The 18713-nt window shown below is 41.6% G+C and overlaps 1 protein-coding gene across 1 annotated transcript in view; it reads right to left on the reverse strand.

Moving 5' to 3' along the window:
* Window positions 1-18713, reverse strand: part of LOC109678255 (pannexin-1-like) — a 115854-nt gene that overhangs the window by 15051 nt on the left and 82090 nt on the right. The gene's annotated exons all lie outside the window — the stretch shown is intronic.

Below are 18713 nucleotides of genomic sequence, written 5' to 3' on the forward strand. Positions count from 1 at the left end.
ATGGCTGGGGGTGCTAAGCACTCACTGTGCTCCTACTTTCCACCATGCGAGAAATAGCAGACCAAAGGCTCTCTTGGCACCAAGATGTACTGCCTTGGAACAGAGGTGATGTGGGTCAAATGAAAATATTCTTCTTAGTGTAATGTAGCTATTCTCAGAGTTTTTGTTCTAATGTTGTGCTAGAACTTCTCCACTGGACTCCCAAATGCATGCAGAAGTACTCTTCTTTGTGGGTAGTTGTCAAATTGAAGTTTCTGTTGTTAGGAGGCAATAAAAACACTGCCATATTGATGACATCCCAAAGTTGGTTTCATAAGAATGTCCTACTCTGTATATAATACTGATATTGAAAAGAATAATATTAAGAACTCTGTGACCTGAGAACTTTCTATATGTTATCTGATGGTGGGAACAAAAACATCTGCTATTCATGTGGATTTCATGGGCTAGCCTCTATTTTATGCAGAGCATTCAGTGAATCTTCTCAACAATTCTATCTCCTTATCCCCATTTTACAGATAAGGAAATTCAGTACATACTTATTAAGCAACTGAACTAGAATTTTAATCCATATCTGTGTAGGCCAAGGCCCAAACTCATATTCACTGGGTCATTCTGTCTTCCTCAAATGGAGGAGGGTCATGGCATGTTCAGTCCTAACTCTCACCCCATTCTAGCAACTGGCATTATGACACTTATGTACATTTTGGAGCTATGACAGTCAGTGCTCTCATTAGCAGATTCACACACTGGGAGAACAATGTCAGACCCCAGAAGTGTTTCATTAGAGATATGTTCTTAATAGATGTGGCCCTATGCTTACTCAGCTATCAGAATTCTTGTTTAATTTCCACAGAAACCCTCTGCTCTCTCTGAGAAGGGAATGTGGAGGGTCAGACTGACAAGCTCAGCTAACATCTAGCTCTATCTGCTTGTGTTTCTTGGACCAGGTCATACCCTCATGTTCCTCAAGTATCTAGATGACCCAGCCTGTTTCCCTGGCCCAGCATGTCTTCAGTTTCTTTGTTGGAAAAATAAAAAGATTAGACTAAAGAAGTACTTTAAAACTTGAAGCTTCCTGTTCATAAAAAAGAGAATTTAGACTCCTAGTTTTGGTATAAATGTTTTTTGTTATATGATGCATTTTCACATCTCTTTTGTCATTTTTACCCATCTTAGTCCAGGAGGTATAACAAAAACACCATAGACTGAATGGCTTAAACAACATACATTTATTTCTTAGTGCTCTGGATGCTGGGAAGTCCAAAATCAAGATATTAGGAGAGCCAGTGTCCAGTATCTGTTGAGGGCCCACTTTCTGGTTTGTAGATAGCCACTATCTTGCTGTATCATCAAAAGAGAGTGAAAGAAACAGAAGCAGACAGAAAGAAAGATACACAGAGAGGTTTTATTCATCTTCACATTCCTATCCTACAACATAGTACCTAGCACATAATAAATTCAGACAATATTTAATGAAGAAATGAATGTGTGTGTGTGTGTGTGTGTGTGTGTGTGTGTGTGTGTGTGTGTGTGTAGGAAAGAACTGATGTTCAAAACAATTGGGAGATGTGGGAATAATCTACACTGGTGGTGGATGACTTCTTTGGCCAAAGAGCCATGAGAAGAGAGAAAGAAATAGAATATATGCCAATAAAGGCATAAATATTCCAATGTTGTCAAGCTATTAATGAATGTAGCAATATCTGACCACACTTAAGGTTTACTCATTCAGTCAATGACTATTAATAAGGACCCATTTTATGTATTTGAGTGCATTAGGGCACTTTGATGGGTGCTCCAGAAGAAGAAATGAACAACATAGTCCCTGCCCTTAAGATAGGGAAGACAAACATAAACAAAATCATTACACTAGTGAAAACAGAAAGTATCAAGCAGGATAAGTCAGTTAATGCTGTAGTAACAACCAAGTCCACCTTTCCATTTCTTTCATTGACAAATTAGTGATACATGTCCTTTGCCTCCACTTATGTTCTGACCCCAGGGCCCAAGCTGATGTAAGCAATCATTGCTGGCTACTTTGGTAGAATTAACTCCTAAAGCATATACCATTTAAATCACTTGGATCCATCAGTCACATGACCTGATCTAATTCCAAGGGAACACTGAAAAGTTTAATTCTGAGGCAGCAAAGCTAGAGCAGGAAATATTTGGTCAACATTGGGATGGTTATTATACAAACTGCACTGGGAACATACAGGACATTACTTTAAGTAGGTATCTTGGTCCTGTTCAAAGAGTTGCTGCTACTTGAACTGAGTCGTGAAGTGAGAACATTAGTCACACTGATGCTAGTCAACAGCTGGTGCTGCCTGAAGGTGCCTCGATCATTGTGCAGTACACAGCATAATTCTGTTTGCAGTACATGCAGTTTTCAGCTTTACTGAAGACATTATGATGATATTCAAAGCAGTGTTCATTGAATACTTACTCTCTGTCCAGGGAACTTTTCACAGGTTCACCTATGAAACTGATTCACAAAGGATAACAAATTTAGACTACTCATGTCATATTGGGAAAAGTTATAAATAAAATCAAAAAGATTCCCTGAAAAGAGAATATTATCATATGCACTGTGCCTAATTTCTGAACAGAGTCCATGAGGACCCTTGATTTGATATTTTCTAGAATTCCTATAATCAACTTGCATTGTATTTTTTCCCTTGGGAGAAGACTTATTCTCCAGACTAAGTGAGCACTCAATAATCAAGAAGTCTTTTAAGGGAAACACCGAGAATTAACTCTTAGCTCTAGTGTGATATTCAATGCATTTTATTACAAATATTCCTTTCATGTGTGTCTTTCTGGCTTGAGAATAAGCTGTGTACACTTACTTGGGTTATTTCTATCTCCTTAGTATCTGGCACTATGCTGCCGTCATTTAAATTTTTTTTTAAGTTTTATTAATAGTACAAAGGAGTTGCATTTCATAGATTCATACAACCTGCACTGTATTTTTGTATTAAAAGTGATAATTCACTAAATATATTCATTTAAGCTCTTCCCCAATTTATGTAATATTGTTTGTTATTCATTTTCTACCCAGGAGTCTTAAAAATATGGGATGGCCTGAGTCCCTCCTCATCTGGCCAAGGTTCCCACAGGTGTTGGGAGTTTTCTATCTTGTTTGCATTATGTCATTCATTTCTCCAAACAGCGTAAAGGTGTATTAGCCTAATTGAGCCTAATAAATGGAGAAACAGAGCTTTGAACCCAGGTCTAGCTTGAACATAAAGCCTCCATTCCTGATTGTCTCTATGTGGGCTGCTTCCTGTTTGCTTTTTTCACTGAGGTTTATTATCATCCAACTGTTCTCTTGGTGCTTGTGTTTTCAGTTGTTCCTCCTGACCCAGATGGAGAAGCAAGCCCAGAGAGTCAGCATTTTGTCAAGCATAAAGTCAGGAAGGAGTCCCACAGTTACACTAGAATCTGGTGGTTCCCATAGTAACAGAATCAATTAGTCAGTCAACAAGGAGTTATTGAGTGTTACTCGTAAACTAAGACTGGTGCTGGGACTGAACTCAACTAAGAGGCATGGATCATGGTCAGGGTGGTGGGAGCAGCAATACAAAGATGAAGGAGATTCAGGGTGAGCTATGGGTGTGGTGTGAGTATGGCTACTTCCCAGTGCCTAATCTATGCTGTGAGAGGCCAAAGTTGACTGTGATTTTGACAGGCAGACATCATTCTCAACCGCCACCCACCACTTAGAACCCCACAGCAATTGCTGGTTGGCTCATTGTGTTCAATTTTTTAAAAAGCAGAAGCCCTGGCAGCTCCTGAGTATCTATAGAAGGATGAGGGCCAGCCATAGAGTTAGTTGGGTGTGGGCTAATGGTTTTATTATGAAGCCGTATTTATATAGAAGGCATACTTCTGCATTATACAATTAGTACTTCTGGGGAGTAGATCTGATGGAGAGTACAGCAGATTAAGCCTCCTCGCCTCTGCCTTGACAACATGTATTTAATAAAAATCTTTTAATCATTTCACTGTACCTTTTCACTGGGACTGAGGAGAACTGAACACACTCTAAGGAATGGTTGATTTAATACATTCATCATTTAAATATCCAAAATTGAAATATTTCAGGATAAGTTCAGGGCAACTTTGATGCCATCCTCTAGCTCCTACTGATGAGGCCATGGATAAAACCCCAGCAGGAAAAGCTGTCACTGTGACTGATGCATAGCCGTTCACAGATGTCACGCTACCCATGAAGGCAGCTCCCTCCCACTAGCAGTAAGGGACACAGCCTTTGCAGCTCCTGCTGCTGCCTACTGCTGTGCTCAGTGTTGTTAAAGATGAAGCGAGTCTTTTCAGGGATTTGTGGATTTTCTACTGTCTCTCCACCTCAGTAACCTCTGCTGGAGCCATTGCCTGTGGAAAACAGCTCTTTTGAAGCCTGGTGTATATATTTGTTGGAGTAGGGGGTGGAAGGAAGGTGGTCCCTGAGGATATTCAGCCGGCGCAGAGAATCTCCACTTCACGTTAAACGGAGAACCGAGGAGGCCCCCGGGGCCGCCAGTGGCCGGCGCCCATACGGCTTGGGAAGACGCGGACCAGGTGAGCTTCGCGGTACCGCGGTTCCCCCACAGACAAGCCTGGGCCAGAGCAGCATAGCCCCCTGGACAGACTGACCTCCACCCGGGAAAAAAAAGAGAAACTGAGTACTAAGCAATAAGAACAGTTAAGACACGCTGGAAAGAGGGTGGGGCGCCCTGAGCGCTGAAGATTGGGGGAAGGGAATCCTTCCCGGGACTGTAAATAAACGAGCCGGGCGGGCCGGAGAGGCTCTGGCGGGAGCGGGGCGCGCCAGCAACCAGGAGCGGGGATGCTTGTGAGAGGAGGGAAGACCCACTTCCCACGTGAACTGTAAATAAACACGCAGGCCTGACAACGCGGGGCAGTGTCGCCTTTCCCAGTGCTTGGAAAGGGGAAAGCCTGTGGCAGAGGCCCCCCACCCCACAGGAGAACTCCGAGCAAACAAAGCCTGTGGGACCAGGTGAGTGCTAGCTCACCCCAGAGATCTGCATAAATAACGCCGCCAGCTACAGGCTGAGAGCAGCAGGCAGGCAAGCCACAGTTGCAGATACCACTCTCAGAACTGCCTCCAGACGCTTTTTTTTCTTTTTCTCCCTACCTTTGATGAGAGAACAACCGAATTACACCTGCAAGCCGAAAAACTTACTGAAACTGTATTGCATTTGAACTGGGGACACTTGGTGGGGCTTTTTTTTTTTTTTTTTCTTTCTTCTGTGTGTATGTGAGTGTAGTTTTGTTCTACTTTATGCATCCCCTTTGATGAGACAACTACAGAACATCTGAGGCACCAACTCCAGGACTGGAGATTGAGATGGACATCCAAATTATTAAGACTGAAATTGCATTGCATATAAACTTGGAAGTTTTTTGGTTTTTTGGGTTTTTTTTTTTTTTTTTAATTTTCTATTTTCCATTTTATTTTAATTCATTTTTATAAATAGATATTACTTTCATATACTTATTTTTTATTTTTTTTATCTTTGATTTTCAATCCTCTCTCTGTCACTCTATTGTCTGTTCAGCTTACTGTCAATTAGTACACTAACACTCCCTGTTTATACCTTTGAAACTCTCTTGTCTGATACCTTGTTCTGCTTTCTCCCTCTTGTCTGTATATTTGTTTTCCCCCTTTCTTTAACTTCTTGCTTTCCATCTCAGCTCACTCTTCCATTCTCAATATTACCATTGTTATTATTACAAGCTAGAAAATACTTAATTACACACAGTACAGGGACAGTAACAACACCAAGGACAATGACAGGAAGACAGAAAAAACAAGGAAACCAGTTTCCCCACAGCAAAAAATTAGTACAGGAACCAGAGGGGAATGAAGAGAACAGAAACTCAGAGCCAGACTCCAACAAAATGAAGATAAACTATGCCAAAGGACCCAATGAAGCCTACAAGAATAATTTAAAAGAAGACATACTACAAGTACTCAATGAGAATTTTATAGAGATGATACTGGATAGGGTCAACCAAAATGTACAGGAGACACTCAAGAAATTCCAAGACAACAAAAATAGAGAATTTGAAAAAGCAAAAGAAGAAATAAAGGAAACCATAGAAGCACTGTATAAACACCAAAGTGAAAGAGAGAACACAATGAATAAATGGATAAATGAACTCAGGACAAAAATAGACAACAATAAAGAAGAAAACAGCCAGGATATGGAAAACCTCAGAAAAAAGAACGAAACAGAACTGCAAAACAAAACGGAAGGCCAATCCAGCAGAATAGAACAAACAGAAGACAGAATCTCAGAACTTGAAGATGAAATGGTAATTAAAGGAAAAACTGAAGAACTATTAATTAAACAACTCAAGACCTGTGAAAAGAAAATGCAAGAACTCACTGACTCCATCAAAACACCAAACTTGAGAATCATGGGCATCGAAGAAGGAGAAGAGGTGCAAGCGAAGGGAATGCGTAATATATTCAACAAAATAATAACGGAAAATTTCCCAAATCTAGAGAAAGATATTCCCATACAGATGCAAGTGGCCTCCAGGACACCAAACAGACCAGATCAAAATAGAACTACTCCACGACATATCATCATTAAAACAACAAGTTCAGAAACTAAGGAAAGAATATTGAAGGCTGCAAGAGAGAAAAAACAAGTAACATACAAAGGTAAACCCATCAAAATCACAGCAGACTTCTCAACAGAAACATTAAAAGCAAGAAGAGCGTGGGGTGAGATCTTCCGGGCACTGAATGAAAATAACTTCAACCCCAGGATACTCTACCCAGCAAAGCTATCATTCAAAATAGATGGAGCAATAAAAGTCTTCCATGATAAGCAGAAACTAAAACAATATGTGACCACAAAGCCACCATTACAAAAGATTCTGCAAGGGATCCTGCACACAGAAAGTGACACCCAACTTAACCATGAAAAGGCAGGCAGCACCAAACCACAGGATAAGAAAAAGCAAGACAGTAGAGAGTAACATCAAGTTAGGTACACACAATCAAACCTTCAAACAACTAAGATAACTAAATGGCAGGAATCACCACATACCTATCAGTACTAACGCTTAATGTTAATGGACTTAATTCATCCATCAAAAGACACCGTTTGACAAAATGGATTAAAAAAGAAGATCCAACAATTTGTTGCTTACAGGAGACTCATCTCACCGACAGAAATAAGCATATGCTTAGAATGAAAGGCTGGAAGAAGATTTACCAAGCCAATGGCCCCCGAAAACAAGCAGGAGTAGCAATACTTATCTCTGACAAAGTAGACTTCAAACCTACATTGATCAAACGAGATAAAGAAGGACATGCCATACTAATAAAAGGGGAAATAGACCAAAAGGAAATAATAATCATCAATCTGTACGCACCCAATGTCAACGCACCCAATTTCATCAAACATACCCTGAAAGACCTAAAAGCATATATTAACTCCAACACAGTGGTTGTGGGAGACTTTAACACTCCATTATCATCAATAGATAGGTCATCCAAACAAAAACTCAATAAAGAAATCCAAGATCTAAAATATGCAATAGATCAAGTGGACCTAGTAGATGTCTACAGAACATTTCATCCAACCTCTACACAATATACATTCTTCTCAGCAGCCCATGGAACCTTCTCCAAAATAGATCATATCCTAGGGCACAAAGCAAACCTCAGCAAATACAAGAAAATAGAAATAATACCATGCATACTATCTGACCACAATGCAGTAAAAGTAGAACTCAACAACAAAAGTAAAGACAAAAAACATGCAAACAGCTGGAAACTAAATAACTCATTACTTAATGAAGAATGGATCATCGATGTAATAAAAGAGGAAATTAAAAAGTTCCTAGAAGTCAATGAAAATGAAAACACAACCTACCGGAACCTATGGGACACAGCTAAGGCAGTCTTGAGAGGAAAGTTTATAGCCATGAGTGCATATATTAAAAAGATTGAAAGATCCCAAATCAATGACCTAATGATACATCTCAAACTCCTAGAAAAACAAGAACAAGCAAATTCCAAAACAAATAGAAGGAGAGAAATAATAAAAATAAGAGCTGAAATCAACGAAATAGAAACCAAAAAAACCATACAAAGAATTAATGAAACAAAAAGTTGGTTCTTTGAAAAAATAAACAAGATCGATAGACCCCTGGCAAACCTGACTAAAATGAGGAGAGAAAAAACCCAAATTAGTAGAATCAGGAATGCAAAAGGGGAGATAACAACAAACACCATGGAAGTCCAGGAAATCATCAGAGACTACTTTGAGAACCTATATTCAAATAAATTTGAAAATCTCAAAGAAATGGACAGATTTCTAGATACATATGATCATCCAAAACTGAACCAAGAGGAAATTAATCACCTGAATAGACCTATAACACAAAATGAAATTGAAGCAGCAATCAAGAGTCTCCCCAAAAAGAAAAGTCCAGGACCTGATGGATTCTCTGCTGAATTCTATCAGACCTTTAAAGAAGAACTGATACCAACCCTCCTTAAACTGTTCCATGAAATAGAAAGGGAAGGAAAACTGCCAAACACATTTTATGAAGCCACTATTACACTTATCCCAAAACCAGGCAAAGACACCTCCAAAAAGGAGAACTATAGGCCAATCTCCTTAATGAACATTGATGCAAAAATCCTCAACAAAATAATGGCAAATCGAATTCAGCAACACATCAAAAAGATTATTCACCACGACCAGGTAGGCTTCATCCCAGGGATGCAGGGGTGGTTCAACATACGAAAATCAATAAACGTAATAAACCACATTAACAGAAGCAAAGACAAAAACCACTTGATCATCTCAATAGATGCAGAAAAAGTCTTTGATAAGATCCAACATCATTTCATGATAAAAGCTCTAAGAAAACTAGGAATAGAAGGAAAGTTCCTCAACATTATAAAAGCTATATATGACAAACCTACAGCCAGCATTATACTTAACGGAGAAAAATTAAAACCATTCCCTCTAAAATCAGGAACTAGACAAGGATGCCCACTATCTCCACTCCTATTCAACATAGTACTGGAATTCCTAGCCAGAGCAATTAGGCAAGAAGAAGGAATAAAAGGAATACAAATAGGTAAAGAAACTGTCAAAATATCCCTATTTGCAGACGACATGATCCTATACCTTAAAGACCCAAAAAACTCTACTCAGAAGCTTCTAGACATCATCAATAGCTATAGCAAAGTAGCAGGATATAAAATCAACATAGAAAAATCATTAGCATTTCTATACACTAACAATGAGCAAACGGAAAAAGAATGTATGAAAACAATTCCATTTACAATAGCCTCAAAAAAAATCAAATACCTAGGTGTAAACCTAACAAAAGATGTGAAAGACCTCTACAAGGAAAACTATACACTTCTGAAGAAAGAGATTGAGGAAGACTACAGAAAGTGGAGAGATCTCCCATGCTCATGGATTGGTAGAATCAACATAGTAAAAATGTCTATACTCCCCAAAGTAATCTACATGTTTAATGCAATTCCCATCAAAATTCCAATGACATTCATTAAAGAGATTGAAAAATCTACTGTGAAATTTATATGGAAACACAAGAGGCCACGAATAGCCAAGGCAATACTCAGTCAAAAGAACAATGCAGGAGGTATCACAATACCTGACTTCAAACTATATTACAAAGCAATAACAATAAAAACAGCATGGTACTGGCACAAAAACAGACATGAAGACCAGTGGAACAGAATAGAGGATCCAGATATGAAGCCACACAACTATGAGCAACTTATCTTTGATAAAGGAGCTAAAAATATATGATGGAGAAATAGCAGCCTCTTCAACAAAAACTGCTGGGAAAACTGGTTAGCAGTCTGCAAAAAACTGAAACTAGATCCATGTATATCACCCTATACCAAGATTAACTCAAAATGGATCAAGGATCTTAATATCAGACCCCAAACTCTTAAGTTGATACAAGAAAGAGTAGGAAATACTCTGGAGTTAGTAGGTATAGGTAAGAACTTTCTCAATGAAACCCCAGCAGCACAGCAACTAAGAGATAGCATAGATAAATGGGACCTCATAAAACTAAAAAGCTTCTGTTCATCAAAAGAAATGGTCTCTAAACTGAAGAGAACACCCACAGAGTGGGAGAAAATATTTGCCAATTATACATCAGACAAAGGACTGATAACCAGAATATACAGGGAACTTAAAAAACTAAATTCTCCCAAAACTAATGAACCAATAAAGAAATGGGCACGTGAACTAAACAGAACTTTCTCAAAAGAAGAAATTCAAATGGCCAGAAAACACATGAAAAAATGCTCACCATCTCTAGCAATAAAGGAAATGCAAATTAAAACCACGCTAAGGTTCCACCTCACCCCTGTTAGAATAGCCATCATCAGCAACACCACCAACAACAGGTGTTGGCGAGGATGCGGGGAAAAAGGAACCCTCTTACACTGTTGGTGGGAATGTAGACTAGTACAACCACTCTGGAAAAAATTTGGAGGCTACTTAAAAAGCTGGACATCGATCTACCATTTGATCCAGCAATACCACTCTTGGGGATATACCCAAAAGACTGTTACTCCAGAGGCACCTGCACACCCAGGTTTATTGCAGCACTATTCACAATAGCCAAGTTATGGAAACAGCCAAGATGCCCCACCACTGACGAATGGATTAAGAAAATGTGGTATCTATACACAATGGAATTTTATGCAGCCATGAAGAAGAACGAAATGTTATCATTCGCTGGTAAATGGATGGAATTGGAGAACATCATTCTGAGTGAGGTTAGCCTGGCTCAAAAGACCAAAAATCGTATGTTCTCCCTCATATGTGGACATTAGATCAAGGGCAAACACAACAAGGGGATTGGACTATGAGCACATGATAAAAGCGAGAGCACACAAGGGAGGGGTGAGGATAGGTAAGACACCTAAAAAACTAGCTAGCATTTGTTGCCCTTAATGCAGAGAAACTAAAGCAGATACCTTAAAGCAACTGAGGCCAATAGGAAAAGGGGACCAGGAACTAGAGAAAAGGTTAGATCAAAAAGAATTAACCTAGAAGGTAACACCCATGCACAGGAAATCAATGTGAGTCAATGCCCTGTATAGCTATCCTTATCTCAACCAGCAAAACCCCTTGTTCCTTCCTATTATTGCTTATACTCTCTCTACAACAAAATTAGAGATAAGGGCAAAATAGTTTCTGCTGGGTATTGAGGGGGGGAGCGGGAGGGGGTGGAGTGGGTGGTAAGGGAGGGGGTGGGGGCAGGGGGGAGAAATGAACCAAGCCTTGTATGCACATATGAATAATAAAAGAAAAATGAAAGAAAAAAAAAAAAAGATGAAGCGAGGTGGAGGAGAGCTAATTCTCAAGCTTCCTTACCTATCAGAATCAGCTGCACAGCTTGGTGAGGAACAGAGTTTGCAGGGCCTCATTGCAGACCACAAGTAGAGGATGAGCCCAGAATCTGAACTCTCCAACCCCTGCCCAGAAGATTCTGCAGCCTACGGGCCATCCACGGGGAACAATAGTGTGCGCGAGGTTCCGAGCATGAGTTTTGGTTGGGCAAGTCTGTGTTTCACCAATGAAGTCCCATCCTCTCAATTTTAAAGATGGAAGAGGCCACCATTCCCTTAGGAGGCAAGACCCTGCAACTCACAAGTGGCACAGAAGGATTCACATTCAGTTCTGCTGGTCCTAAAGCAGGGCTTCACCTCAAGGCCAGAACAACTCTAGAGGCTGAGGTGAGCCCTTCTCAGGTCTTCATCTGCCACAAGCCAAGTCAGGGTGCCAAGGCCCAGGAGGATTAGAAAGGATATACAGGCAGTGCTCAATCCAGAAGAGGTAGTCAGGAAATGTGCCATGAATGGATGATCAGACAGAAATTTCAGCAGGATCATTTATGGGTCTGGGTCCCTTCTCTAGGACTCATGCTAGGGCTTCTGAGGCCTGCTCTGTGGGAAATAGATGAACCCCACTAGTTTTCCATTCAGTGATCACTTATGTGACAACTACCAACTCTCCTCCTCCTCACCTCAGGACAAATCAGGAGATATGACTTCCTTCCCCCCCTCCCCAATCTCTAATCTACATCCCCTCTCCCTGTCTCACTCAGTCTTCATCTTCCTCTCTGTAAAATGGGCATAATCAACTCTTTCTCCTGTTTTGGAGGGCAAACTGAGAAGTCATCAGGGTATTGACTGAATGTTTGTGCACCAAAACTCAACCCCCCAATGTGATAGCACTTGAGAATGGGGTATTTGCAAACCGAATAGGACAGGAGGATGAATTCCTCATGAATTGGGTTAGTCTCCTTACAAGAAGAGGCCAGGGGGCAAGCAAGCTCCATTCAATCACGTGAAAGGATGGCAAGAAGGTGACCCTCTGCACTCTTTACTCCCAGGAATGGGGCCTCATCAAGGACTAAATCAACCAGCACCTCAATCCTGGACTCCCAGTCTTCACACTGTGAGGAAAAAGTTCAGTTCCTGTTGTTGGAGCCACTAAGTAGTTTCAGCTACAGTAGTTTTGCTTTAGTAGCCCAAAATGCCTCTAGAGGACGTTTCTGTCTCCTTTGTTGCACTGGCAACTAAGCACGACCAACCGCGTTGGCATCACTTAGTCCAAGATCAGAGCAGGCTGCTCTCAGAATAAGCTGGTGCACAGGGCCATCAGGGATGCTATTCTCTTGGGTCAGGGTGGCCAGCCAAGAATGCCCAGTGAACCAAATCTGGCGCTGCCTTGCTACCTCTGTAAATACAGGCAGCACTGTGATTTGCCTTTTCCTGGGACTGGTGAAGGAAGTTAGGGATATTTGCATGGAGGGAGTGCAGAGGGTACCAAGCAGTTAGCAAGGCCTAAAATGGAAGTGACTTCAAGGATGCTCGTCACCTCTGCAGTTCCCTAAAGCTCCACACTCTTCCTAATCAGCATATATTGGAAGGTTTTGATCTTGACTAGAACAACTTCTTCTCCCAGCTGTTGTTCCCTTGCCCCCTGGTTCAGTGCAGAGGAAGGCAGTACGGTAGAGCTACGATTCTCCAATATTGCTATGCTTCAAAGTCACTACAAAGGAGTAATAAACAGAGAGGTTCAGGAATCTGTCTTTTTAACAAGTATATCTGCGTGTTCTGATGCAGGTGGTGCTCAGGCCACAGTTAACACTGATGTGACCTGGGCTCTAGAGTCAAGCCACTCTAGAAGGAGATCCTGCAATGTAGTTTGGGCAGGTCACTAAGGCTCTGAGACCAGTTTCCTCACCTTAGGAGCGTGCTACCTTATTAGTGTGGGGAAGAGTAAAGTAGTCAATTTACATTAAGGGCTTGCTATGGTTTAGATGTGGTTTGTCCCTTCAAAGTTTCATGTGTTGGAAACTTGGTCTCCAGTACGGTGACATGAGAGGTGGTAGGACTTGTAAGTGGTGGGTCTAGCAGAAAGTTATTAGGTCACTGAGTCACTGCCCTCTAAAGGGAATTAAGCAATTCTTGTGGTACTCCTTAGTTATCGTGAGACTAAGTTGTAATAAAAGCCTGAGCCCTGCTTTTACCATCTGATCCTCTCCCTCTCTCTCTCTCTCTCTCTCTCTCTCTCTCTCTCTCTCTCTCTCTCTGTCCTTTTCAGTCCCACCACTGTGATGCCCTCTGCCATGAGGTCTTCACCACATGTGAGCTGATGCTGACTCCATGCTCTGGAACCTCCAGTGCTGTGACGTAAATAAACCTCCTTTCTTTATAAAGTTACCCAGATGCACACATTCCATGATAGTAATTGAAAATAACTAACAAAGTACATTAGCAGAGTCTACCATAGTGGGTGCTTAGTGAAGGCAACATTTTTCTTAGGGCAAAGGGACTTCCTTCCTGTCCTTCAGGTCTGCATAGCACCACCTAAGCCATGTGTCCCTTCTTATGAATTGATGGAGAGAGTTCTCTGAGGGTCAGCCTGACCACTGGCTTATTCTGGGGACTACATGAAAAGAAAGTGACCCTGGTACAGAGGGGAGCTCATACTAAATACAGCCAGTCCTATCCTTGCCTCATCCCTCAGTCCTTTTTATCAAAAGGCCACTAACTCCTTCCTGAACTATAGGCCACATACTGTTGTCTTTCACACCTACATGCTTTTGCTCTTACAGGTTCTCTGCCTGGGATGCTACCACTGACCCTGCTTCTTAATCTGGTAAATTAGAAGCCATGTTTTAAGTTCAGCCTAAAAGTGACCTCTTGTGTGAAGTTTCCCCTCTCTGTTCCTCAGCAATATTCCAATGGTGTTTTATATAAGTCCCTTGGTAGCATTTAGGGCCAGGCTGAGTCTGATTCATGCTCAGTGCCTGTTACAGCACCCACAACAGAGATGAAGCATACAACATGCTTGTCTAAAAAATAAATAAATGAATAAATAAGCAATGCAGAGCTGCTTCTGCTGCAAGGACCTCAGTTCTCGCCTTCTGAAGAAGAGAATCAGCCTGGCACAGTGGTTGACAGCACAGGAATCCACATTCTACTTCTTCCCTTAAAAGCTGCTTCATTTGCATAATCTCTACAAGACTCACTTTTCACGTGTGTACAAACAGGATTGCTACTGTCTCTCTCATACAGTGATAAATCTCTCATGTAAACCATTTGACATCATGATTGACACATAATAAATCCCCAACAAATTCCCTGCAAAGGTAACTCTTGTCAAATTGCCTGGTCAATCCCACATCACAGATGATTTTTAGTTGTGTGTATGTGTGTACTCTCCAAATTCTCTGGAGTGAATCTATACTACTAGGCTAACCAGGAAAATCTGCATACACCTGCTCCTAAGCTCTGCCCACCAGAACTGACTTCTGTGACTCCAGATTCACCAGGCTTCCTTTTAGATAGAATCCATTGTGAGTGACCAGCAAGAATCTGAAATTGATGTAAAAGATTACTGAGAGCTCAATTGTTAGGCAACCCTAAGACTCTGCTGAACAAGAACAGACACCTGTTTCAGGCACTGTAACTCTACATCTGTCCCCTCTTTTACTCTTCACAACAATCTCCTGAGATAAGTGACATCGCCTCCATTTTTTTCAGTTAAATATTGATTTGGACTGAGATGGAGGAGCTTCAAGTCATGCTGCAAACCCACAAGTAGAAATCAGTCTGCTGGCCTTCAGAGCCTCCTAACCATCTGCGTCCACTGGAGAAAGAATTCCTCTCAAACCAGTAGCACTTGACTGAAATGCTGTATCTTGGTAGAAAAAGATGCTTTAAAAGGTGTTAGAATTTTATGTTGCTTTTTCCTGTCCAGAACAGTTCAGATCTAAATTGTAAAGTGGGCAAGTAAGGCAGGTTGGTGTAGGGTGTGGGAACTCTGGATGAGTGAGGAGATCAGAGATTGCTGTGCTTTGACTGGCAGAGGCAGCAATGGATGGAGCAGTTTTCTTCCATGTATTTCTGTACTGTGTGATTTTATTTATTTATTTATTTATTTATGGCAGTGAATGTGTCATCACAAAGAATGTGCCTCATTTTTTTTAATTAATATAACGAGAGAGAATGGAGAAGTAGAAACTGAGTGTACATGGCCTATTTTGGGGGTTCACCACTTGCCACTGGCACCTGTCTGGGAAGATGAGCCTGCGCCCCTAGCCTGGAACCCAGCACTAACACTGGCAAAGTGACCGCCATGCCCACGCAGGCTTGCAGGCACGGGGCTGGAGCTCACACAACTTCTCCAGCCTCCGCTCCACAAGCACTGGAGGTTCACGCCCACAGCCCATCTGGCTTCTCGTCAGGGGTTCTGGAGTCAAGGATATTCCAGACTAATTTTGAAAATACCCACATCACCTTCACAGCTCTGCCCAATTTCTGCTGCCACTCACAGGACCCAGAGACAAATCGGGATTAAGGGCAGATGTCTGGCTGCTCTTGGAAAAAAGGGTGGGATTGAGGGGTGGGGGGCGGTGAGAATCCTAATTTACCAACTGCCCTTTCCAGCATTCTCCAGCTGAATTTCCCACCTTTCAGTTCTGTGGCAAAACTCCAAATGACTCCCTATCTCTGTCGAGTGTTTCTATTTGAGGAAGATAAATAGCTTTTATGTGCTGAACTCCAGCTGTGGACCAGGTGTATCATATCATCGAGTCTCAGCAACAGCCGTGAAAGTAGACAGGCTCCCAGGGTCACCCCAGGGATTAGAGCTAAGACTCCAAACCAGATTTTTCTGATATCCACCCAAATTCAGTTTTTTAAAAAATTGTTTTAGACATGCCAGGTTGCCTTTCTTTATGCTCATATAGTTTGGTATTTGCTGCTAGACTTTTAAAAAATTTCATGTTTTCCATGTGCTAGCACTATTTAATTTACTTCACTCTTCACCAAAGCCCCATAACTCTTGCTACCAGTGAAAACCAAGCCCTACAGATGAAGAAACCAGGGACCACTGTCACTCAGCAGTCAGTGGGCAGCCCGGAGCCACCACTTGGGTGGCATGAGAACCCATTCCTAGTGTGCCTCACCCCAAAACTAAGAGTGTCCTCAGTTGGTTGTAGAAATTTGGAGGGCTAATGTGTATTTTTAAATACCTGCCAGATAAGTGCTGGAGAAATACTTATTTCCTTTCTTCCTTCTGCTCAGGGATCTTGTGTGGACATCATGGGAGATGGTATACATCCCAGAACAAGGATCATTGGATTTTAGAAGTTGTTTACCCTTGTTGGTCAAGTGACACAGGTAAAGTTACAGATGGAAACAAGGCTTTTGCTTCCTTGGCCTTCCCTCCTTTTGGCCACCATCATTCCCAGGAGACTTCAGTTCACCTTTTTGTGCCTACCACCCAGCACAGATGTTAGAAAAAGCTTCGCTGGATGAATGAATGCCAATTTCATCTCACAACTAAGCCAATGTTGGAATTGTGAAGGCATTTTCCTCTTGGGAGCTTCTAACCTATGGAAAAATCAAGCAACCTGACTCCCCACCTCCTCGATCCTGCTCAGGGATGACAAATCTACTTGGTTAGTAGCCAGCTGATGTGTTGCACAAAGACTGCCCTGGAGCCAAGCACAGGATTCATCAGCTGACATCATAGGGGGCAGGCACAGAGACAGGTACAGTACCATGGGCAGAGCACTGACCAGAGTTGACAACCTGGGGTCAGAGCCTCCTGGCCTCCTCCCTTCTCTGGGCCTTACTATCCTTGTCTCTAAAAGTAAAGGGTAGGACGAGGTAAGCTCTAACCATGGGGATTTACAGAGAAGAAAAATAAATGGAGGAAGTGTATACATTCATGAGCAGTGGAGACTGCTGCTTAAATTGGATTCCATCTTCATCAAGAGCTCAGAATTGCTGGATATCTTGGTGCATGCCTGCAATCCTAGCACTTGGGAAGCAGAGGCAGCAGTTTGAGGCCAACCTGGGATACCAATAAAACCCCATTTTGGAAAAATACAAACAAAAGAAAAAGCAAAAACCCCTCAGAATTGTTCACTATGCTAATTACTTGCCTTTATGCAGCTTCTGTAGAATACTATTCACCAATAAAAAGGAACAAACTATTAATACATGTTTGGGTGAATCTCAACAGAATTATGCTGATTGAAAACAGTCAGTTTCAAATGTTATGTACTTCAATTCCACTAGCATAGCACTCTCCAAATGACAAAATTATAGAGATGGAGACACATTAGTGGTTGCCAGGATGAGGGATGAGATATGGGTGGGGCATGCTCCTTTGTGGTGACAAATATACTTACTTTGATTATGATGGCGTTATGGTGGTGTCTACACAAATGTACACACACACACACAAAACTGATAAAATCTGAATGTCTGTAGATTGGTCCAAAGGTTTTGATATTTCCTGGTTTAGATACTGTACTATAATTATGTAAGACACTACCACTGAAGAAATCTGGGCATAGGATAGAGGGGACCTTTCTGTTCCTGTTTAGCTATTTTTGCTTTTAATTATTTCAAAATTAAAAGTATAAAGAATTATTTCCCATTCTACAGATGAAAGACCTGATGATCACAGAGGTACTATAGGGCCATATAGCTCTGAGTAAGGATTTGATTCCACTTCTCTGACCCCAGAGCTGTGAGCTTCCCTTTCGACCAGTGTCTATGGTGTGAAACAAGTTTCCAGAAGCTGGAAGTTCTTCAAAGGTTTTTCTCTGAGGTTGTCCAATGTCTAATCCTGCCAAGATTGCTTGTGGGATTTGACTTTTTTCCCACCTGGGCAGTGGAAGCCTATGGCAGCCAGCTCATTTGGAAGGGACTCTGCAACTCACTCTTGTTCCACTTCTTACCCCACCTCCACCAAGGCTGTGATTGAAGGATAATGACTCTGAACACCTTCAGTTTGCTCTCAGAGGAGTGAAACCTGCTTCATCTGCTCCCTCCCATCTTCCTTCAGCTTGCTATGTATTCAGCAAATGGCTAGACAGGTTAGGGTGATGTGGTTGATAAAGACTCTTCACTTGACCAAACTTTCGTCAGCTTTCTAACCTCCTGGGCCCATATGTGAACTTTGTGAAATCTATTTTTAGCAAGAACCCTAATAAATCAGTTTAGCAAGAACTCCCCCCACCCATCAATGTTTGACCACCCAGATACCTGATCATGTTCCTCATCCTCCATCACCCTCCAAGTGATGTCTGATGGTCCAGGCCTTTTTTTTTTTTTAAAC

This window comes from Castor canadensis, chromosome 1 (genome assembly GCF_047511655.1).
Source record: "Castor canadensis chromosome 1, mCasCan1.hap1v2, whole genome shotgun sequence".
NCBI classification, from domain to species: domain Eukaryota; kingdom Metazoa; phylum Chordata; class Mammalia; order Rodentia; family Castoridae; genus Castor; species Castor canadensis.